This window comes from Podarcis muralis, chromosome 5, assembly GCF_964188315.1.
Source record: "Podarcis muralis chromosome 5, rPodMur119.hap1.1, whole genome shotgun sequence".
Taxonomy (NCBI): Eukaryota; Metazoa; Chordata; class Lepidosauria; order Squamata; family Lacertidae; genus Podarcis; species Podarcis muralis.
The window spans coordinates 101,498,752-101,521,904 of record NC_135659.1 but is presented as its reverse complement, the minus strand read 5'-3'; the positions used below and the strand labels follow the sequence as shown (position 1 = coordinate 101,521,904).

At 53.9% G+C, this 23,153-nt stretch overlaps 1 protein-coding gene and 1 pseudogene across 1 annotated transcript in view; one reads left to right on the top strand and one right to left on the bottom strand.

The window, feature by feature from the left end:
- The window catches only part of SNRPB (small nuclear ribonucleoprotein polypeptides B and B1), a 393,907-nt gene that overhangs the window by 240,415 nt on the left and 130,339 nt on the right, over positions 1-23,153 (bottom strand). The gene's annotated exons all lie outside the window — the stretch shown is intronic.
- Positions 17,659-19,353, top strand: LOC114599901 (zinc finger protein RFP pseudogene; annotated as a pseudogene).

The window sequence follows — 23,153 nt, the reverse complement described above, 5'->3', positions numbered from 1 at the left end:
GGGGTTTGTAGTTAATAAGGGGCCCCTGGCTGGCCCCTGTGAGAGCAGGATTCTGGGCTAGTTGCCCCATTGGTCCCATCTAGCATGGCTCGTCTTCTGTTATGTAAAGCCATGCCGGCACTCTGCATATGTTCAGAGGCACTCTGTCCTCCCTTATTGCATCATAGCTCCCAGGACAGATATCAGGGGGCAATGCCTGGTGATCTCTGGGGCAGGGAGCTTGTTTGGGGTGGGGAGGGGGCACACAGCCTCTGGCCACCTTTCTCTCCCAGCCCTCTTGATCCAATGAGTGGCGCCTGCCCATCATCTGAAGCGGAGCCTGACCGTCTGGGCCAGCAGCTCTGTTTGTGTGGGGAGGTGCCCCTCCAGCAGGGATCTGCACCCCCTTCCTCCCCAGGGCGTTGCTCCCTCCCTGGCGCACGTGGCCCTACCTGAGGGTGGCATGGGGGGCACTCGGGTGGGCGGCCCAGGACTTGATTAGGCCGCCAGTCCATCTGTCAGGGCCCCCTCCCTTGCCACCGCCCGACACTCTTTCCATCATTTTTACAGATTCATTTTGCAATAATTTAATTCCATCCTCAGCGCCAGGAAGACGGATTGGCCCACGATGGGACTGGGGATTCAAAGCCGGCATCATAAATTTGCCGCATCTACGCTGCCGCCGCCGCCACCGCTGCCACGTTCCCCGTGCGAAGTTCGCAGCACCAGGCCTGGGCGAGAGTCTTTAAACAATGAGAGACGGGCCGTAAATCTCCTGGCCAGACTCCCCCCTCCGTGACTGCAGGGCTCTTGCCGCCCTGATGCTGAGCAGGAGAATTTCCTCCCTTCTCCGCCTCGCTCTCCCTGGCAATCCCTCTTCTTCCCCTCCCCTCTCAGCAACAGGAGCCCCTCCCCTCCAGAGTGGCAGCTGCATTTTACCCCAGGCTCAGCCAGTGTGGTGTGGTGGTTAAGAGCGGTGGACTCGTAATCTGGGGAACCGGGTTCGCGTCTCCGCTCCTCCACCTGCAGCTGCTGGGTGACCTTGGGCCAGTCACACTTCTCTGAAGTCTCTCAGCCCCACTCACCTCACAGAGTGTTAGTTGTGGGGGAGGAAGGGAAAGGAGAATGTGAGCCGCTTTGAGACTCCTGAAGGGGAGTGATAAAGCGGGATATCAAATCCAAACTCTTCTTCTTCAGCCGGGGGGGTGGGGTGTGGGGCACTACCAGGGTCCAGAGGGCAAGAAGGGAACCCTTCCCAGGAGACTGAGGACCAAGGGAAAGCCCTGAAGGGTTGAAGGAGCTGGAAATGAGCAGCCAGATATTTGGGGTGCTGCCTTTGGCCATGATTCCACCCCCCTTTTTCTTGTGCCTGGCTGCTTCCTTTGAATAGTGTGCCTGAAGTGGAGAAAGGGGTCAGCCCCAGACAGAGACATGGGGCACTAGCAAGCACACCTCCCTCTAAGCCAGGGGTCAGCAAACCTTTTCAGCAGGGGGCCAGTCCACTGTCCCTCAGGCCTTGTGGGGGGTCGGACTATATTTTTGAGGAAAAAAATATATTAACGAATTCCTGTGCCCCACAAATAACCCAGAGGTGCGTTTTAAATAAAAGCACACATTCTACTCATGTAAAAACACGCTGATTCCTGGACCGTCTGTGGGCCGGATTTAGAAGGTGATTGGGCCAGATCCAGCCCCCAGGCCTTAGTTTGCCTACGCATGCTCTAAGCCTTTCCAACAAAAGCCTCCAGAAAAGTCAGGTCCTACCCCACAAATGCCCCTCAGTCCTGAGGCCACCTCTCTCCCTCCCTCCCTGTGCATAAACTGGGTCCCTCTCAGCCCCCCCCACCCCGCCCAGTGCTGTTTGCCTCTGTCCAGCATCATCCTGACCCCGGAGCACCAAATGGCGCCTTCCTGAACTTTGTTTTGAGTGAGGATTCCTGCATTGCAGGGGGTTGGACTAGATGCCCCTTAGGGACCCCTTCCAATTCTACAGTTCTCTGACCCTCCTGCCCCACCAGGCCTTCAGAGGGGGGAGGGCAAGGAGAGAGCAGCAGGGATTGGCAGCTCCTCGCTGGAAGGTTGGCATTGGGGGGGGGTGAGGAGTGGCAAGTCTCCTTGCCCACGGTCTACCTGCCGATGTCTGGATTTGACCTACTTTGCTGCCCTTCAGGAAGTCTCGGTTTCTCTGCCTCCGCATGGGGGAAGTGACTGAGGCTGCGTCCTTTTCCGGGGCTTTTTTGATCCCTTGCATTCGCCTGGGAGGGGCCTGACCTCGCTGGACCTCGCCGGCTTCTTCAAACGCGGGCAGGGAGGGCATGGCGGCTCCAGCGAGACCCTCTGAACTCGGAGGAGAAGGAGGCCAGGCACGCCTCTGCGTTTATCCCCGGAAGAGCAAGGCCAGCTCAGCCAGCTGCTGAAGGACCCAACACACACACAAGCCCCAACCACACAACACAGAGGGCAAACACAGCGCCCGCAGCCAGCCTCTGGAGTCTGCCCGGTGGAGAGGGGGCACAAGGGATTTCCTCACAGGGGGGCAGACCCCCCCCCTCTTGTGGAGGACGTGATACTGGCGCAAACGGTGCTCTAAGCTCTCTGCTGCCTCTCCACTCGCAAGCCTCTGGCCACCAGGGGCTGTTTGGCACCTGACTGACAGGCAGTGCCCTTTCGAGCCACGCAGGTGATGGAAACTGGCGCTGCTTCTCCTTCTCGGTGCCAGGCACACACGCAAGGAAGGAGGCAGTTTTCCTGCAGCGCACACAGAATCCAGAGTGGGAAGGGGGGGTCACTGAGGGGCCCAGGAGCAGGAGGGGGGGTCTCTGTGCCAGGCCCAGATGGACGCAAGAAGGGCCTGCTGGATGAGGCCAGGGCCCACCCAGTCCAGCATCTGTTCCCACCGCAGGGGCCAAATACCCCTCAGAACCTGGGAATCTTCTCAGGCTGCCTCTGGACCTGGAGGCTCCATCACAATTGCAGAAGAACCTGGATCAGGCCAGGGGCCTTCTGTTCTCAGCCAGATGCCCCCCTGGGAAACCAGCAAGCAGGTTTCGAGCGCCAGAGCCCCCTCCTCTCCTAGAGTTGTCCAGCAACTGGTATTCAGAAGCCTGGCTGCCTCCGACTGGCTAGGAGCCATCGATAGCCCCCTCCTCCATGAAGTTGTCCCTTCTCTCTAGGGTGCTGGCCATCCCATCTCCTGCAGGAGGGAGTTCCACAGTTGCTCCAAGGGCAATCGGCCTCACTTCCAGTCTCCTGAAAGGATTTCTGTCTTCTCTCTTTGCTGGCTGGGGTTGCACGGAATGGAAGCCTGGTATTTTCCTTTCCAAGCTAAGTTTCTTGTCCTCATTGAGGGGAAAAATGATTATTTCACTAACAGCACAGGGATATCATAGGGGAGAGATGCTTCAGTTGAGATTCCTGCATCGCAGGGGGTTGGGATGGATGACAATCGGGGTCCCTTCCAACTACAATTCTGATTCTGCCAGTCATGAAAAAGGGGTAAAACTTCTCAAAACCCCAAACGATTCTGTCATAGAAGAGTCTTGCAGATACCACCTTCTAGGAGGCCTGTTCTTCCCAACCTAACAAACAGGTCTTTCGTGGGGTTGCCCCTCCTGCCCCTTGGAACTCCCCTCCCCTTGAATATTAGGCAGGCACCTTCTCTTTTGTCTTTTTGGGGGTCCGCTGAAGACCTTGCTCTTCCAACCAACTTTTGAAGCTGGAATCTTTCCCAGACCTCATCGCTGGTGGAATTGTTTTTGCGATGTTTTGAGGGTGTTCTAGTCGCTCCATCACTTCTTGTTTGCCATCCTGGGTTCCTTTGGGAGAAAAGGGGAGGCATAAAAGAGATAGGAGGGACACTGGTGGTGCTATGGTCTAAACCACAGAGCCTAGGACCTGCTGATCAGAAGGTCGGCGGTTTGAATCCCCGCGACGGGGTGAGCTCCCGTTACTCGGTCCCTGCTCCTGCCAACCTAGCAGTTCGAAAGCACGTCAAAGTGCAAGTAGATAAATAGGTACCGCTCTGGCAGGAAGGTAAATGGCGTTTCCTTGTGCTGCTCTGGTTCTCCAGAAGTGGCTTAGTCATGCTGGCCACATGACCCGGAAGCTGTATGCTGGCTCCCTCGGCCAGTAAAGCGAGATGAGCGCCGCAACCCCAGAGTCGGCCACGACTGGACCTAATGGTCAGGGGCCCCTTTACCTTTACCTAAAAGAGATAGAGCAAAATAAGGGAAGAGCAGGCAGGGAGGAGATGTCCTCTCCTGAATGGGATCAAAGAGAAAAGCGGACTTCCTCAGTCTCTGGGTGCGGAGAGCCAGTGCTTAGGGCATGAGGTGTTTAGGGACAAGTTGATGGGATGGGAGCATGAAGGGAGGATTTGCACCAGCTCCCCCCCCCATCCCATACTCACCCCCCCCCTAAGGAAAGGAGCTCAGTTCTCTTCCCTCTCCCAGCTGCCACCCAGCCTGTGATTGACAGCACCATTGCCCAGCCCCTCCTCCCCTGCAGCTCTCCTCATTAGCATATGCTATTTACTGACAAGTGCAGGCCCTGCCGGCACTGCTGACCCCTGACCCCTCCCGTTCCCATAATTTCATCCGCGTGTCGATATGGCAGAAGTGCTGATTAGTGCAAACGCACACCGCCTGCCCATCGCGCGTCAGCCAGGCTGGCAAGGGGCTGGCCAAGGCCGAGGAGGAGGAGGAGGAGGATGCCAGAATAATTTGTGCAAGGGAGAGAAGAAAGGGGGCAAAAGGGGTGGGGGGGGGACGCAGGGAGGGAGACGGCTGCCGCATGTGCAGGACAGAATGGGAAATGGAAGAGCAGATATTCTCAGCGCTGGGAGCAGATGGGCTGAGGGAGGGAGGGGGCAGCCGGATCGTGACAGGATCACAAGGGCCCATCAGGCTGCTCCACTTCTCCCGGGGAGACCGGGGGGCTCCCACTGTCACCCAAAAGAGGACCAGAGCAGACATTTGCTGGGGGAAAGGCCCATGGCCTGGGTGGGGGATACTTCAGCTGTTGCAAGCTGGAAGGTGTTCAGAGGAGGGCAGCCAAGGTGATCAAGGACCAGGAAACCAAACCCTGTGAGGAATGGTTGAAGGATTCAGGTATGTTTAGCCTGGAAAAGAGGGAGTTGAGAGATGACAGGATAGCCATCACAGACCCTCCAAGTGTTTTCCACGGACAGTCCTGGAGTTACAGAAGCCGTCTTGGTTTCTGGTTTGATCCCAGAACGTCCCACTTTTCCTTAGGATGTCTCTGTTTTCATCCGAGAAATGTTGGCGGGTATGCCACCTGGAGGGCTGTCACAGGGAAGACGGAGCAAGCTTGCTTTCTCCTGCTCTGGAGGGTAAGACCTGAACTGATGGATTTAAGTGTCAAGGAAGGAGATTCTGACCAAACATCAGGAAGAACTTTCAGGTGGGAAAGGCCTTTCAACAGCAGAATGGACACCCTCAAGCGGTTGTGGACTCTCCTTCCTTGGAGGCCGGATGGCCATCTGTCATGGATGCTTAGCTAAGATTCCTGCATTGGATTAGACAACCTTTGGGATCCCTTTGAACTCTGCAATCCTATGATTCTTCTGCATAAACCTAAGGAGAGCTTCCTGGGTCAGCCCAATGGCCCTGGTCGCCCAGCCTCCTTTCCTCACAGCGCCCAAAGGGCTACCTGTGAGCAGGATCCAAGCAAGCGCCCTCTGCCCTCCTGTGGTTCCCAGGAGTTGGTACCCAGTTGCGTTTCTGCCTCCTTCTGTAGAGACAGGGCATAGCCATTGTGCCTGGGGGCCATTGAGGGCCTGCGGAATGAGAACACCCCAAGTTGTCTCTCCGTGGCACATCTGGTTCGCTATCGTGACGCTTTGCTGGGACTGGAGCACATCAGTCTGATTCCCAAAACGATTCCGATGCGGATTCACAGACGCCTGGGAAGATGGTCGGGAGCAGCAGCCTGGGATTATGTCACCAGAAAATGTTTCTGCTTGATTTGATTGGCACGACAGACGGAACCCCGTGGAAACTGCCAGTCGGCAGCCAGGTCTCATTTATTTATTCGTTGAGCGACATTTTGGGACGCTTGGGAAGTTGCCCCCACCCCCAAAGCAGATATAGACGGAGGCATTTGAAGAGTCCAAATGCAGGAGAGGAAGGAAATTGCTTTTAAATCTACCAGGCGCCCAGATTAGCTGCCTTCTGCACTTGCAGAAAAGGTTCCAGGCATAACTGGATGAAGAACCGTCTTAATCGGGCTAATAGCAAAAGATGGGGGGGGAGTCTTAAGCGAGCAAGGGGGGGCAGGCCAGCAAAGAAGCCCCACAGACTCACAGGCCTGGAGTAGGGGAGGGGAGTTGGGTCCGGCCCAGATTTTTTCTTAAAAGCAAAAAAAGAAAGACGAAGGCAAGCAGCGAGAATTGTCCACGAAGGCCAACATTTTGCAGAGACCACAAGAAAATGGGGCCCCTCTATGGAGTTTATTGGAGCCCCCTCAGCAGCCTGAGATGGAGACTTACAGGAAGCTCCTCAGCAGGGGGCTTAGCAGCAATCCGGCTGGTGCTGCAGGCTGCCTGGGTGGTCCTGAGGGTGCCAGGACCATAGACACCCCCCCCCCCCGCCGCAGGTAGGCGGGAGGGAAGCAGGGCTGCTTCCTGAATCATCCACCTCTGCTCTTTCGTGACAACTCACCTGTCCCTGAGCAATGGCCCTGGGCTCCCTCTGGAAAGGCCCTTCCTTCCTTCCTTCCTTCCTTCCTTCCTTCCTTCCTTCCTTCCTTCCTTCCTTCCTTCCTTCCTTCCTTCCTTCTCTCGGATGTCTGCCAAAGAGGCTGCCTCGTGTCCTGCCATCGCAGCCAAGGCAAGCGCAGCCCTGCTCCTTTCACAATTTACAGTCAATGGGATCCTGTGGAAAACATGATAGGGAGGTATAATTAGGGAGATGGGGAGCCTGGCCAGCAGAGCAAAGCACCAGCCGCCATCGGGTGGGGGGGGGTTGGGGGGGTCTGTCGCTGACCGTCTGCACGATGGCAGCTCTAAAGCGAGGCCCTTTAGCCATGGAGGAAATCTCGCTCCCGGACGAGGGATCTCTCTCGCCTATTTGGATTCCGGCAAAGCATTTGATACAGCACCACCTGGGAAATTACGGCTGGAATTGGAAAGGATGAGCATTTAATGGAGCTCCTGCAAAAGAGGCCAAGAGGGACTGGGCAGAGGGAGCAGGGAGCCTGGCCTGGCCAGAGAGGAGGGCTTCGTGAGACCTGGGCACAAGATCCCTCTCTCCTCCTGGGGTGTCTGGCAACCCCTGCCTTTGGGAAGGAGGCCCTGAGAAGCAGCTGTGCCTCCAGGTCCTCCCCCTGGATGAGGCAGGGACCCTGCCCAGCCCCCCTCCCTCTCACGGGCAGCTTCTCTTTGACCAGGGGCTGCAGCCAGAGCAGGTGCCAAGCCAGGGCCTCCTCCCTGGCGCATGGGTGCCCTCCAGTGGCCACCAGCACAATAGGCTCCTTCCTTTGTTCCACCTCCGCCCAGCCAGTTGCACCCCGCCTTTCCTCCAAGCAGCTCAAGGGGGCCGGCGTGGTGCTCCTCAACTTATCCTCACAACAGCCTTGCCAGGTAGGCTGGGCTCCCAAGGCCACCCAGGGAGCTTCGTGGCTGAGAGGGGATTTGAAGACTGTCTCTCCCGGGGAGCCGGTGTTGTTGTTGTTGAGTCGTTTAGTTGTGTCCGCCTCTTCGTGACCCCCTGGACCAGAGCACGCCAGGCCCTCCTGTCTTCCACTGCCTCCCTCATGCTGGTAGCTTCGAGAACACTGTCCCACCATCTCGTCCTCTGTCGTCCCCTTCTCCTTGTGCCCTCCATCTTTCCCAACATCAGGGTCTTTTCCAGGGAGTCTTCTCTTCTCATGAGGTGGCCAAAGTCTTGGAGCCTCAGCTTCAGGATCTGTCCTTCCAGTGAGCACTCAGGGCTGATTTCCTTCAGAATGGAGAGGTTGGATCTTCTTGCAGTCCATGGGACCCTCAAGAGTCTCCTCCAGCACCAGAATTCAAAAGCATCAATTCTTCGGTGATCAGCCTTCTTTATGGTCCAGCTCTCACTTCCATACATCACTACTGGGAAAACCAGAGCTTGAACTATACCGGCCTTTGTTGGCAAGGTGAGGTCTCTGGGGAGCCGATAGCGACATTCTAACCGCGATGCAACGCTGGCTCTCGTCGCCCTCCAGGAACAGTCTTCTGGGAGCAGCAACAAAAAGGCACCCAGGATTTGCTGCCCCCCCTGAACCCGGGACTTTCTCCCCACCAGCAGAGCCACTACCCCCACCAAGTTGCTGCCCCTCTGCCCCTGGCCAGAACCACCTCATTCCCAGCCACACCACTGTCTTCCCCGCCTGTGGTCCTCTGAAAGGATCTCCTCCAGTGGGCCTGGAGGTGAGCAGCACCCAGGACAGGTGTCAGGAGGAATCATTGGGAAACCAGGATCCTGCACTGCCGGGGTTGGACTAGATGACCCCTGGGGGTACCTTCCAGCCTTACAGTTCTTTAGCTGCGGTTCTTGCTTCTCAGAGGGATAGGCAAGATGACCTTTGGGGTGCCTTTCAGCTCCACAATCGCTTTTGACTTTGAAGCCTTAAATCTCCTAGGTGTGCAATACCTCCAGCACTGCCTCTCCCCCAGCGAACCCCAACGCACCCCGTGTTCAGGTGATGATGCTCTGCCCAGGGAGGCTCACCTGCCGCCTTCCTGGCATCTCTTTAGGTGCCAGGCGAAACGTTCCTCTACAACCAGGTCTACGGAAACCATCTATGGCCTTTTAAGGGGTCTCTCTCTCTCTCTCTCTCTCTCTCTCTCTCTCTCTCTCTCTCTCTGTGTGTGTGTGTGTGTGTTATTTTTTGTATGTGACTGTGTATTTTTGCGTTTCTATATTGTAAACCACCCTGTGATCCTTGGATAAAGGGCAGTATGGAATAATAATAATAATAATAATAATAATAATAATAATAATAATAATACATTTCCGTGAGTCTGCGTGCCTGTGTGTGCGCGCGCGTCTGTGCGCAGGCGAGGCTTGTGTGCAGCTGGGAATCGCGGCGTCCGAGCAGCTTTGCCATCTTGATCCCCCTTGCCTGCCTGCCTGCCTGCCTGCCTGGCTGGCTGCTTCTCTCCCTCCTCGAGGCCCGGATTAGAGGCGGCTGTAATTTGCTGATGACAAATATCCCCAGCAGTAAATATTTCTCCCCCACCTCCGCCTTCCTCCAGGCAGATAAGGTGGCAATTCAGTTAGTAACTCTTCAGCGGCCCTAAAAGTCTTTTGTGTCCCGGCAATTATTTACAGATAAACAGAAGAAAGCCAATAAGCAAAGAATGAGCCGCGGCGCCTGCACATGCTATAACTTATGATGCCGGCGATGCTATCGCCTCCGCCGTGAGCCGCAGACGGGGACTCGCGGCAGCCCCGGCCAACAATGGAGCTTTTGTCCCGGCGCAAAGCTGCGAAGGCGGCGGCTGCTGCTGCTGCTGCTGGCGGTGCCAGGCGAGGCTGCAGCATCCAGGCGCCTGCAGAGAAAGCCCCTCCTCTCCCCGCTTGGCAGGCAGGCAGGCTCACCGCTGCCGCTTCCAACCTGGGCACCGCTTCCCTGGCTCCCGGCACCCTGCCCGGCCCGCTGGGCTTTCCCCTCCGGGAATGGCGGGCCGCTCCTCTTCTGAAACATCCTGCTCCAAGTGTGCCAGACGAGCCCATGGGGAGCCAATGAATCCTGCAACCCGGAGAATGGCAAAATTGCAAGGGACCCCCAAGGGCCATCTAGTCCAGCCCCTCAGAAGTGCAGGAATTGCAGTTAAAGAAAACATCTGATCTCTGCTTAAAAACCTCCAACAAAGGAGAGGTTTCAAGCGTTATAAGAATTCTGAGGCGCCATTCAAAAAATTCCACATTCATTAAGTGCGCACGGTAATTGCACATTAGTGCATAAAGCACATGTCTGAAGTAGTAGAGAGAACAATGCAGCACCCTGTGGAGCCCCTCCCCAACCTCTGAGACCCCCTCAAGTCATGCAGCAGCAGGGAGACCTGAATGGAGCACCCTCTGCAACACTGGTCTGGCAAGTATCTGTCAAAATTGCCAAGCAGTCCTCTCAGAAAGGTTTATTCTCGATGAGTGAAGACAGGTCTTTGACAATGGATTCTGGAGTCAAGGTCTTCACCATCAGAGAGGCCAGGAAGAGCCATTATCAGGTATTGTCAGGCCTCTTGATTGACAGACTTGTAAATACACTGGAGAAACATGAACTCTGAGCATAATCTGATTTGGGATGTACATGTGGCGGGTTTTTTGGTGTGGTTTTTCTGCAACAGGAGCAGGCACTATCTGAGGGTTTTAAAAATGGTCACACGCTTTTGTTCTGGGCTCCCTCCCTCACCTCCTTGAACAGCGGAGGAGTTTAATTATCCCCAACTCCTTCAACAGTTCCTCACAAAGCTTGGTATCCACACTGTTAGAATCATAGTTGGAAGGAACCCAAAGGTCATCTAGTCCAGCCCCCTGCAATGCAGGAATCTCAGCTAAAGCATCCATGGCAGATGACCATCCAACCTCTGTTTAAAAGCCTCCAAGGAAGGAGAGTTCACCACCTCCCGAGGGAGACCCTTCCACTGCCCAACAGCTCTTGCTGTCAGAAAGTTCTTCCTGATGTTTAGCTGGAATCTCCTTTCTTGTAACTTGAAGCCATGGGTTCGAGTCCTGCCCTCCAGAGCAGGAGAAAACAAGCATACTCCATCTTCCACGTGACAGCCCTTAAGATATTTGAAGGTGGCTCTCATATCTCCTCTCCGCCTCCTCTAGGCTAAACATATCCAGATCCTTCAACCGTTCCTCATCAGGCTTGGTTTCCAGACCCCTGATCATCTTGGTTGGCCTCCTCTGCACACCTTCCAGCTTCTCCACCTCCTTCTTAGATTCTCCCTTCCCTGCCTCCCGCACCGGCTCCTTCTCCAGCCCTCCGTCACCCCACCTGCCGGCAAAGCCCTCCTGAACCCAGAGCAGAGGACAACAAGAAACAAAGCGGAACAGAATCAAAAGCAAAGCAACTAAGAAGAAAAAGTAACAGAAAAAGAGGAAGGGAATAAAAAAAGAAAGGAAGGCAGATGAATAAAAATACGGTAAATAAATAAAAAGGGCTTCTGATTCTCCATCTGTCAGTTGTATATAGAAGAGTTATTCAAAGTATTTGAAATGTTCACTCCAGGCTGGTGTCCATGTTTTCCCAGTCTTCTAGTCTGGGCATCTGGAATTCATTTATTTCTTCTTCCACACAAAAAGTCTAAAAGAGGTTCTCCAATTGCGATTATGGATCTAAGTCAACAATAGTCTTCCTCCCCTCCAACAATACTGAGAAACAATAAATCCTTGACCTTTATTCCCTAGAGTCTTTTTGCTGTGGTCATATATTGAGACAATGATCTGGGGTTATTGTAGAATCATTAATTCACATCCCGGTTAATTCCAGTTCCAGTTCCTGTTGGTCATGCTTTTCCATTCTGTCTATATCTATCTGTCTGTCTGTCTGTCTGTCTGTCTGTCTGTCTGTCTATCTATCTATCTATCTATCTATCTATCTATCTTTGACCGTCTATCTATCTTTTAGTGGCTTCTGTTTCCTCTTCCTCCTGGGACCTGGAGCCATCATGAATGGAGGTGTGTTTGTGTTTCTGCACGAAGTGGGGGTGGGGGGTGGATGGAGGGTCTGGGCTGACTTTGGCTGCAGAAAGGGCCTGGGGTTATTGGGGGGGGGGGTTGTTTTGCCAGACTTGGGAAGGGGAATACAAAGTTTCAAGTGGCAAAAGACCTACTTTTTAAAAAACAACAGCCATAAAAGGTATTCCGGAACAGGTGCGGGGGGGGGGGGCAGAGTTCCCACCCCCCCTCGCAAGCATCCCTGTCCTGGAGGACCCAGGAAGAGGCCAAGAGGCTGATTTTCATTGTGCTGGATAATTGCTCTGCCCCCCCCGCCCCCCCTTTCCCCCTCCAGGCAGCTCAGCTTCTTTTCTTGTTTACCGTAATTACATTCAGAGTTGCATTGTGAGTAATTGCTTTGTGTGGTTAATGGGAGGGAAGGCGATGTGAACAGCTCTCCATGGGGGGATTATCGGCCAGGGAAGTGGGGTGGGGGGCTCCCATCTCTTTGGAGACTGGGCTTAACCGCCCCCACCCCTGAAAAAAAAAATCTCTTTGCACATCCTAGCAAGAAAGGATGGCTCCGTGGCAGGAGGCCTCCTGACCTGGGTTCTGTCCCAGAAGGTGGGGAGGGAGGGACCAGGGGAGACCCCCTCCTGCGGCTTCTGTTGTTGTTGTTGAGTCATTTAGTTGTGTCCGCCTCTTCATGACCCCCTGGACCAGAGCATGCCAGGCACTCCTGTCTTCCACTGCCTCCCGCAGTTTGGTCAGGCTCATGTTTGTAGCTTCCAGAACACTGTCCCACCATCTCGTCCTCTGCTGTCCCCTTCTCCTTGTGCCCTCCATCTTTCCCAACATCTGGATCTTTTCCAGGGAGTCTTCTCTTCTCAGGAGGTGGCCAAAGTCTTGGATCTGTCCTTCCAGTAAGCACTCAGGACCAATTTCCTTCAGAATGGAGAGGTTTGATCTTCTTGCAGTCCATGGGACTCTCAAGAGTCTCCTCCAGCACCAGAATTTAAAAGCATCAATTCTTTCGTGATCAGCCTTCTTGATGGTCCAGCTCTAAGGTGCCACAAATAAAATCTTATGCGCACAAGGTAAACATTCATTGGTGTATGAAGCTCGGAGTCTCAAGTCGCACAGAGGCAGCAGGAAACCCCTGAGAGGTTGCCAAGCATCTGTTGAATGGCCAAGCTGATCTGGTCCTTGAGAATGGCCTAGGACTTGCCGATCAGAAGGTCGGCGGTTCGAATCCCCACGATGGGGTGAGCTCCTGTTGCTCGGTCCCTGCTCCTGCCCACCTAGCAGTTTGAAAGCACGTCAAAGTGCAAGTAGATAAATAGGTACCACTCCGGTGGGAAGGTAAACGGCGTTTCCATGCGCTGCTCTGGTTCGCCAGAAGCAGCTTAGTCCTGCTGGCTACATGACCCAGAAGCTGTACTCCGGCTCCCTCGGCCAATAAAGCGAGATGAGCACCGCAACCCCAGAGTCGGCCACTACTGGACCTAATGGTCAGGGGTCTCTTAACCTTTACGCCTCAGGAAGGGCCCTTATCAGGTATTGACAGGCAACTTGATCAGAGGTGGACTTAGGGACGAGAGACCACGGCCTCAAACCCCACAAAGCCTTTGTTGCCAGCCAGTGCAAGCAATATTGAGTGCGATGGACTGGTGGTCTGTCTTGGTCTAAGCTCCACCTCTCTCTATGAGGGCTGGGAAGGTAGAGACCCCCCAAGGCAGAGAGGGTGAGACCCCTGCCAGGAGCTGCTCCTTCTGCCCCCCCCCCAGGTCCCATCCCCACCTGCTTCTCAGCCCCCCCCCCCCACTGAGCCCACTTTGGCAGCATCCGCCAGAGTCGGCTGGGGAGGTGAGGAAAAGGTGGAGGAGCAGCGGCAGCAGCAGCAAAGCTGGGGATGAGCCGTAATTTTTCATCGCTTCCTAATAACAGCCGGACAGAAGTAAGTGACTGGTCCGGTCCTCTCCCTCTCGCAAAGATTTATCCAATCACTTTATCCGGTAATTGGTATTCCGGGGAGCAGAGGAGCCTCCGTGCCGCAATCCCCCCTCTATTTGTTTTCTGCCTGCCTTCCCCCTTTCTCGGAATGAGTAATTCTGTCCCTCACAATCCCATTTAAACAGAACATTTGCCGAGTGAATAATTAGTTACATTCAATTAGGTCTGGGCGCTCTCCTGCCTCACTCCGGGGCCAGGCCTGCCTAATGAGATGCCGCTCGCCTGACGTGACGGAGTCGGCGGCCGACAGAGCCCTGGCCTGGCCCCAAGCGCTGACCCCCCCCCCCAGCTGGACAGGCAGGGCCTTGGTTGGTCAAGGAGTGGCCCCTGCTCTCCCTGGGTGCTGCCCTCCAGCGGGACTGAGCTGCCCTAGATACCAGGGCAGACAATCCTTTATCAACCTCTATCCTGCCCCACCCCGCTGCAAATTCATCTTTTGTTCTCAATTAAAAGGCTCCAAGCGCTGCAAGCTTCCCTCCCAGGGGAGCCTTCCCCCCCCCCTCGGATCCTGTCCGCGGCCCTTTGCTGAACCTTCCCAGCTCTTTGAGGTGAGGCGGCCAGAACGACACTCAGTATTCCAGATGCGGCCGCTCCATAGATCTGCACAACGCCATTCTATCGGCAGTTTTATTTTCATTTCCTAATGATCCCTAGCATGCAGAAATCACAGCTAAGGACATCCCTGACAGATGGCCAGCCAACCTCTCTTTTTTTAAAAAGCACCACCTTCTGGGGTCAAAGAACCATGGAAATGTAAAAGGGCCCTCTAAAGGTCCTCTAGTCTAACCCCCTGCCATGCAGGTAGCACAGCTTCAGAATCCCTGACAGGTGGCCGTCCAGCTTCTCTTTAACAGCCCCTGGTGGAGGAGAGGCCATCCCATTCCTGGGACTCTTGGCTTCTCTTGGGGGTATTGTTTTTCTGAGTGGCTCTGAGAACCACAGGGTGGGAGAGTTGGAAGGGACCCCGACAGTCATCTAGCCCAACCCCCTGCAATGCTGGTATTTTGGCTGACAGTGGAGAGAGTCCACCCTCTTCTCTGTCCCACTGTGGAACAGCTTTCCTTGGAAGAACAGCCTCCCAAGGCTTCCCCAAAGTCAGGGGTCCCTCTATCTCCTGGATCCTTTGGGTGGCCCTTTTCTGAACCCTTCCCTGCTCTCTGAGGTGAGGCAGCCAGAGCTCTGAGCCCAGCACATCCCAGATGCACCATAGATCTGCCTGGCGGCATCACGATATGGGCAGTTTTGTTTCCAAGCCCTTTCCTAATGATCCCTAGCATGGAATCACAGCTGCTGCAAATGGGTTGGTTTTTCATTTTGCTCTTCTCCAGAATCTGTTTCTGGTCAGTCCCTGCCAGTTCAGACCTCTCAGTGCTTTTGTGAAGCGAGAACTCTCTTTTCCTTTTGCCCCAAGGGGACATCCCTTCACGCTGGCTAACACCAAATCGCTTTTGCTAATTCTGGTGCCCTATGGGGAGCACCAGGCCCCTTGGCCCACCAACTCTGGGTTACCAAGATGTCTGCCAGTGTGACGTGAAGGCTGGCAACATCAGCCCTGCTGTGTGGGAATCCCTTGCGGACGACAGGCAGCCAGGTCTTGCATCCACAGCAGTGAGGAGGAATGACTGCTGGGAGGAGCACAGAGAGGAGGAACGCCCTGGTGCATCTGCAGCAGCACAGCCAGACGCCTTCCTCTGCCCCAGCTGAAACCCAACCTGTCTCTCCTGCCTCAGTCTCTCCAGCTCCAGCAGGTGCTGCGATGGTTGAGGGGGCTGGGTGTGTTTAGCCTGGAGAAGAGGACACTGAGAGCAGATAAGAAAACCATCTTCAGGTATCTCAAGATATCTTCCACATGGAAGATGGACCCAAAGGAATGGAATCCGAATGGCAACAAAGGAGATTCCAGCTAAACATTGGGAGGGACTTCCTGACAGTAAGAGCTGCTCAGCAGTGGGATGGGCTCCCTGGGAAGGCAGGGGACTCTCCTTCCTTGAGCTGTCATTCCTGCAGGGCAGGGGTTGGACTAGATGACCCTTGGGATCCCTCCTCATTCTGCGATTCTGTGGTGACAAATGCTGACTCTAATGTTCAGTGCTATGATTTTGCTCTTCTTTACTCTGCAGAGCCCCATAAGTGGTGCAGTCCTCTCTCCGGCCCCATAGGGTTCTGCCTGGGCCAGGCCACAGGCTCCAGGGGTGTCCCTGAGACAGGCCCATTTCTCTGGCAGCCAGGAGGGACGGACTCCCCCTCGCCCCTTGCCAGGGCAGGCCTTCCTCCGAGGGACGTGATGCCAGCGCCCCTGGACCCGAGGCGAGGGGGGGAGGCCCAGGCACCTGCTGCAGATGGACCTGAGTGTTTCTGGTGGGTGGGGGAGAGGACTGCAAACACGGGAGGTTTGCAGATGCTCCAGGAAGGAGCCTGGCAGATGCCCGTTTCCAAGAGGACCCTCAGCGAGACGGGCAGGCGCTTGGCTTAAGCAAACAGGGAGATGAGCTGCTGCAGCAGAATTGACAATGCCAGGAAGCGCAGAGGCTGCCTTGGAGGGGAGGAAATATAAATGCAGGGCTGCAGAGCCCCTTGCACTCGATTCCCCGCCTCCCTCTCCTCTCCTGCCTGCCGACTCCAGCAAGGACCCCCAATTCCCAGGCCCGGAACTGCCCCAAACAGACGGGCACAGCTTATTCTGAGGTGGCTTAGAACAGACACCCGCATATTGTCAAAACACTGACAGCGCTGAGGGGTTGGTGGGTGTGGAGCAGTTTGCAAAACAGACCCATTCCTGCCTTGCGGGTCTGCTGGCCTTGCCCACGTCCCGTTTGCTTTCTTCGGGAAAGTTGGTGCAGTCCAACTCACAGAACTGTAGAGTTGCAAGGAGCCGAAAGCATCTCCCAGCCCAGCCCCACGCAATGCAAGAATCCCAGCTGCCCCTCTCAACACACCTGGAGCCCTTAAGGTTGGAGGAAGTCTAGCTCTGGTGAGGCCCCTCAAGTGGGAGGCAGGCAAGGAAGGAGGGTCACTATGGAATGACCACCCCCCAGGCAGGCAGTGTGGGAGACCCATGATGGCCCCCCACCCCTCATTTGCCTGCTTGGGCCCTCATCTCCAACCTATGTGCAGTTTTATCATGTTATGGAGTCGTGCAAGTGGCAGGGAGTTGCCAAGGCTAGCCAAATTCACAGAGAGGGCCATCAATAGCTACTAGGCTCTGCTCTCCACAGGCGGAGGCAGCGATGATCCTGCTTGTGGGTTTTCCATCATGGGCACCTGGTGGGCTTGGCCCTGTGAGAGGAGGGTGCTGGGTGCTGGACCAGGAGGTGGGTCTCCTTGGCCAGGGGCTGCTCCCCTCTTGTCCCTTCCCTGCAAGATCTGCTCCCTGGTGCCCCCCCCCGGTCTGTCTCAAGACTGTCCATTCTGTAGCTGCCCTTTCCATTTCCTCCCCTTCCCTTTGGGGCAGGCAGGGAGCAATGTCAAGAAGGGCCCAGAATATGAAGATTCCTACTCAACATCAGGAGGAACTTTCTGACAGTACAATACGATACGATAATCTTTATTGTCATTGTCCCACACAGAACAACGAAATTGAAAAAATCTACACCAGACATTCAAAAACCAACAAGCCTGCTTTCCCAGCTATCCCAGCCCCCTAAAAACTCTGATACCCCATAATTAAGTACAATATACTCCCATAGAGATTACCTCAGGCAAAGGAACTTCTATTGTACTTTTGGGTGGTGGGTACTTAAGACATATTTGTCTATGCTAATCTCTGGTCCAGGGGGTCACGAAGAGTCGGTCACGACTAAACGACTAAACAACAACAACAACAACCACAACAACAACAACAATCTTATACCTGAGTCTTGCCCTGCCATGTCTGCTTATGCCAATCTTGTACCAAGGACTTGTCTGGCTATGTTTGCCAAGGTTAACCCCTCCCCTTTTGTGACATGTCAGTGATGTATCAATGATGCTGTGCAAACTGTATTCTGGGATATGGTGGGAAAGTTTTAAAAGTCTTTGTCACGGTCTTCAGCACGAGGGAGCCATGGCTGCTGCAGGGGGTCACATCCAGCGTCTCCGTGATGAAGCCACTTGCTCCATCTGCCTGGATTACTTCAAGGATCCAGTGACCATCCCAGAGTGCGGGCACAACTTCTGCCGATCCTGCTTGACCCAGTGCTGGGGGGAATCGGAGGCTTCCTGCCCTCAGTGCAGAAAAAGAATCCAGAGAAGGAGCCTCGTCTGCAACTGGCAACTGGCTAATGTGGTGGAAATAGCGAAGAATCTCAGCCTTCAAGAGGGAAAGGAGGAAGGAGGGAAAGGGAGAATCTGCGAGAAGCACCAGGAGCCCCTGAAGCTCTTCTGCAAAGTCCATGAAGCCCCCATCTGCCTGGTGTGTGACAAATCAAAGGAACATGAAAATCACAAGGTGATTCCTCTGGAGGAGGCTTCCGAGGAATACAAGGGAGAGATCTGTCACCGCCTGGAGATTCTGAGGAAAGAGAGAGAGGAAATTCTGGCCTATCAAGCAGATCTGGACAAGGAAAGCAAAGACCTCCTTAAATTAACAGAAACAGAGAGGCTGAAGATTGTGGAGAAGTTCAGAGAACTGCGCCAGTTCCTGGAAGAACAAGAAAAAGGTCTGCTGAATCATATGGAAGAGGTGGAGAAGGAGATTGCAGGGAGAAGGGATGAGCAGCTGGCCAGACTCTCCAGGAAACTCTCCTCTCTTGAGAGGATCATCCAGGAGATGGAGGAGAAGCGTCAGCAGCCAGCGAGTGAACTGCTGCAGGATGTGAGAAGCACCTTGCAGAGGTATGAGAAAAGAGAGAGTCCAGAGAAGCCACTGCCTTTCCCTCCAGGGCTGAGGGACAGGGTCTTGGAATCCTGTGATCTAAATCACCTTGTGGAGGATGCAATGAAACATTGGAAAGATGCTGCGTTATACAAGAAACACACTCAGAAAGCAAATGTCACTCTGGATCCAGACACAGCCCATCCCTGGCTCATCCTGTCCGAGGATCAGAAAAGCGTGAGATGGGGAGGCAAACCTCAAGCCCTGCCTGGCAATCCGGAGACATTCAGATGCTGTTTTTGTGTGTTGGGACGTGAGGGATTCACAGCAGGCAGACATTTCTGGGAAGTCACTGTGGGAAGTAAGGGATGGTGGTCTGTGGGGGTCGCCAGGAAGTCTGTGAAGAGAAAGGGGTACCTCCCCTTTAGGCCTGAGGAGGGGATCTGGCTGGTGAGGAATTCGGGAGGGAAGTACCAGGCCTTCACCTCCCCTGAACGCTCTCCTCTTTCCCTGAGGGAGGAGCCCAGGAGGATCCGGGTGACTCTGGACTATGAAGGGGGACGTGTGTCTTTTTCTGACGCTGACTCAGGAGCCGAACTCTACACGTTCTCAGGAGCCTCGTTCTCGGGAGAGACCCTCCTCCCTTTCTTTCATCTGAGGGGAAATGAAACCCACCTCAGTATCTCCTGAGGAGACTAAATCTGCCTCTCAGGCCCAGCAGGAGTTTCTCTCCAGACCAGAGTGACGGACATAAAAACCATTTACCCACCAGGAGAACCTTGGGCAGTTTTTCAAGGGCCCTTTGAGAAGATTCATTTTCCTTCCTTTCCCCAGAATTCCCTCTGCAGCTTGCTTCTTCTTCAAGAGACAGTCACACTTTTAACAGTCCCAATAAATCATCTTTTCCTCAAAAAAAAAAAAGAAAAAGAAAAAGAAAAGAAAAAGAAGAAAGTCTTTGTCACCCCATCCTCGGGGTTCAAATTTGCTTTTGAACCTATTGCGCAATAAACTTTGGTCTACAGCTATTTGCTCCAGTTGGTGGCTGGACTCCTCCTTTATTCCGCAGGGACCCACGGGCTCTGCCCAACCAGCTGGGGGACTGAGCAGCCTCACACCTAGATTTTTTCCATAACAACTGCGTTTAAAACCAAAATCGCATTTGGGTAGAAACTGTTTCTCAGGCAGCTAGTCCTAGTCTTTATAACCCTGTACCTTCTTCCAGAAGGCAGAAGCTGAAAGATCATTTCTGGGGTCTGCACTATCTCTGAGGCTTTCTCACGGCACCTGACAGCATAGATTTGATCCAAGGTGGGAAGAGTGCACCCAATTACGGTATTCTCTCCACAGTCTTGTTACGGCAAAATCTGGGTGCGAGGCTGCTCTGCCACCCAGCTCATCGGACTAAGTCCGTGGGTCCCTGCGGAGGAAAATGAGCTCAGCCGGAGACAGGAGCAAGCAGCAGAAGATCCAAGTTTATTGCGCAACAGGTTCAAGGCGAGATTGAACCCCGAGAATGGGGCGACCTAAACTTTTGAAACTCCCTCCATGTCCCAGAATACAGTGCAAGAAACGTCATGAATACATAATGAGAAGGTTGGGTTTCACGGGTTGCATCATGAATATATTACACACGTCATGAATATGTTTACAGAGAGGTGGGGTTACATTGATTTACATTTGAGATAAGGGAGGGGGAATGTGCAGAGTGAGGGATATACATAAATAAACATTTCTTGAGTACCGGTGGTGGCATGACAATGGGACAGTGATATGCATCGTCTGCCACCTGGCATTGCCGGGAGGAAGGGTTTGGCAGGACGATCTGACAGGATTAAGAAGTTCCTGTGTACGTGACCTGTCGCTTCAGGGATTATGGAGGTCGGGGTGGCATCATGGAGTCCAAAGGGAGCTGAGTTGAATGACACCAAGAGCTAGGAAATCGGAGTTATGGTTGATTTTATATCAATTTCCAAAGGTTTTCTATGCTTTCTGACCTATTCCGTATTGGTGATCAAAAGCGAAACAAAATGGACACATTGTAGCAAGAATGGATACACTCACGTTAGGAATAGGGCGGGAGAAAGGCATAGGAAAGATGGGGCTTATTCCGCCCGCGTGAAGACAGGAAAGAGAGCCTTTTATTTACAAGGCAGGGGTACAGTGTGGTGCCTATGCAATGGTGCGGGGGCCCCTGCAGTGCCCAGCCGGCCTCGAACCCCTTCAGGGAGCGGTGGGGAAGGATAGGTACCCCCCCCCTGTTCCTTCCGTATCAGTCTTGACAACTCTGGACAGCACTGTTTTTCCCCAGACTGTGCAGCTCCCAAACCACACCATCAACAGGTCCTTTGAGATATTATTTTCCCAGAGGGGGTTGGACTGGATGACTCTTAGGAGCTCCTGACAACCCTATGATTCTGTGTATACTGGAGAGCCAGGGTGGCACAGGGGTTAATATGTGGGACTTGCGAGACCAGGGTTCCAATCCCCACTTGGTCATGAAGCTCACGCAGCATGATATTTTGGGCCCTTTGGGACCGTCCAAGGTCGCCTGATCCAGCTCTGACCCACATCAAGTTCTTCCTGGTGTTTCATCGGAATCTCCTTTCTTGCCATTTGAATTGGTTGGTTCTGGTTCTCCCCTCTGGAGCATCAGAAAAGAAGCTTGCTCCATCTTCCAATCGATGGCCCTTGAGGTACTGGAAGATGGCTCTCTATCAAATACAAGATGGGGGACACTCTCTACAAATACAAGATGGGGGACACTCTCTACAAATACAAGATGGGGGACACCTGGCTTGAGAGCAGTACATGTGAAAAGGATCTAGGAGTCTTGGTTGACCACAAACTTGACATGAGCCAACAGTGTGACGCGGCAGCTAAAAAAGCCAATGCAATTCTGGGCCTCATCAATAGGAGTATAGCATCTAGATCAAGGGAAGTAATAGTGCCACTGTATTCTGCTCTGGTCAGACCTCACCTGGAGTACTGTGTCCAGTTCTGGGCACCACAGTTCAAGAAGGACACTGACAAACTGGAACGTGTCCAGAGGAGGGCAACCAAAATGGTCAAAGGCCTGGAAACGATGCCTTATGAGGAACGGCTAAGGGAGCTGGGCTTGTTTAGCCTGGAGAAGAGGAGGTTAAGGGGTGATATGATAGCCATGTTCAAATATATAAAAGGATGTCATATAGAGGAGGGAGAAAGGTTGTTTTCTGCTGCTCCAGAGAAGCGGACACGGAGCAATGGATCCAAACTACAAGAAAGAAGATTCCACCTAAACATTAGGAAGAACTTCCTGACAGTAAGAGCTGTTCGACAGTGGAATTTGCTGCCAAGGAGTGTGGTGGAGTCTCCGTCTTTGGAGGTCTTTAAGCAGAGGCTTGACAACCACATGTCAGGAGTGCTCTGATGGTGTTTCCTGCTTGGCAGGGGGTTGGACTCGATGGCCCTTGTGGTCTATTCCAACTCTATGATTCTATGATTCTATCTCCTCTCAGCCTCTTCTGAGCCAGGCTAAACATACCCAGCTCTCTCCATAGTTCCTCACTAGGCTTGGTTTCCAGACTTCTAATCATCTTGGTCGCCCTCTTCTGCACTCCTTCCAAATTGCCAGTATCCTCCTTAAACAGTGGTGCCCAGAATGGGGGCGGGCAGAGGGTGACCAAAGCAGAACAGAGTGGTACCATGACTTCCTTTGATCTGAACATTAGACTTCTGTCAAAGCAACCAAAGGGCCTCAGTTTTAATCTTTGTGGTATATAATGGAAATGATTTTCCACACAGAACAGTGACCTGCATCTGTATGAAACACCCCCGTGTGGGCCTAGCCCCAGAGGGGGCTGCTTGCATCTGGGGCAGGCCCCTTGGAGGGCAGGGCGGGGGGGGGTGTTTTTCTGCTTCCAAGCTGAGAAGAAGAAGGGAGCCTTTGCAGGCTGGCCAGCGGCTTGCAAGAGGATAATTATTGTTTAAATACCAGCTTTTTTGTCACCATGCAAGGAGGGATAATGGCACATAATTGTCCCTATTGTCAGGGCAACAGAGAGGAAGGACTGGGAGGGGCAGGGGATGCCAAGGTGACAGTCTGGAGGCAGCAAATGCGTGGGCCAGTCTGGCAGGTTGGCGGCTGGGCAGAAGGACACCACCAGCAGGCAGGAAGATGGGTTGGGGGGGGGGAGAGGAAGGGCCAGGCTGGGGGAGGGGAGCACCAGGAAGCAAGAGCCAGCAGAGCCCCACCCCACTTGACCCAGAGGATCAATGGGGAAAGGAGATGGGCTGGAGGAGACGCACTGAAGGCATCAGGGCCAGCAGAGCCATAGAGCTATGGAACTGCGGCATTTGGAAGGGCCCTCTAGTCCACCCCCTGCAATGCAGGAATCACAGCAGGGGGAGGGTGGGCGCAGGGGGAGGGTCACAGACACAGGGGTCTGGAGAGAAAAGCAGCTCCAAGGGTCTCCCCAGGAGCCCAGCCTATGGGGCCACGTTTGGCCTTTGTGGGGGGGGGCACTGCACTCCCCAGAGAGAGCAAAAGCCCAGGGGGACTCGGCTTTGCCTGCACAGCTGGAGGCAGAGATGATTCTGAATCCCAGGGGGTTGGAAACTGCAGGGGGGGGGGGAATTGCTGGCTGAGATGATCCCTTGGCCTGATCCAGCAGGCTCTTCCTTTCTCCTTCAAAGGGGAGATGATGATGATAATAATAATAATAATAATAATAATA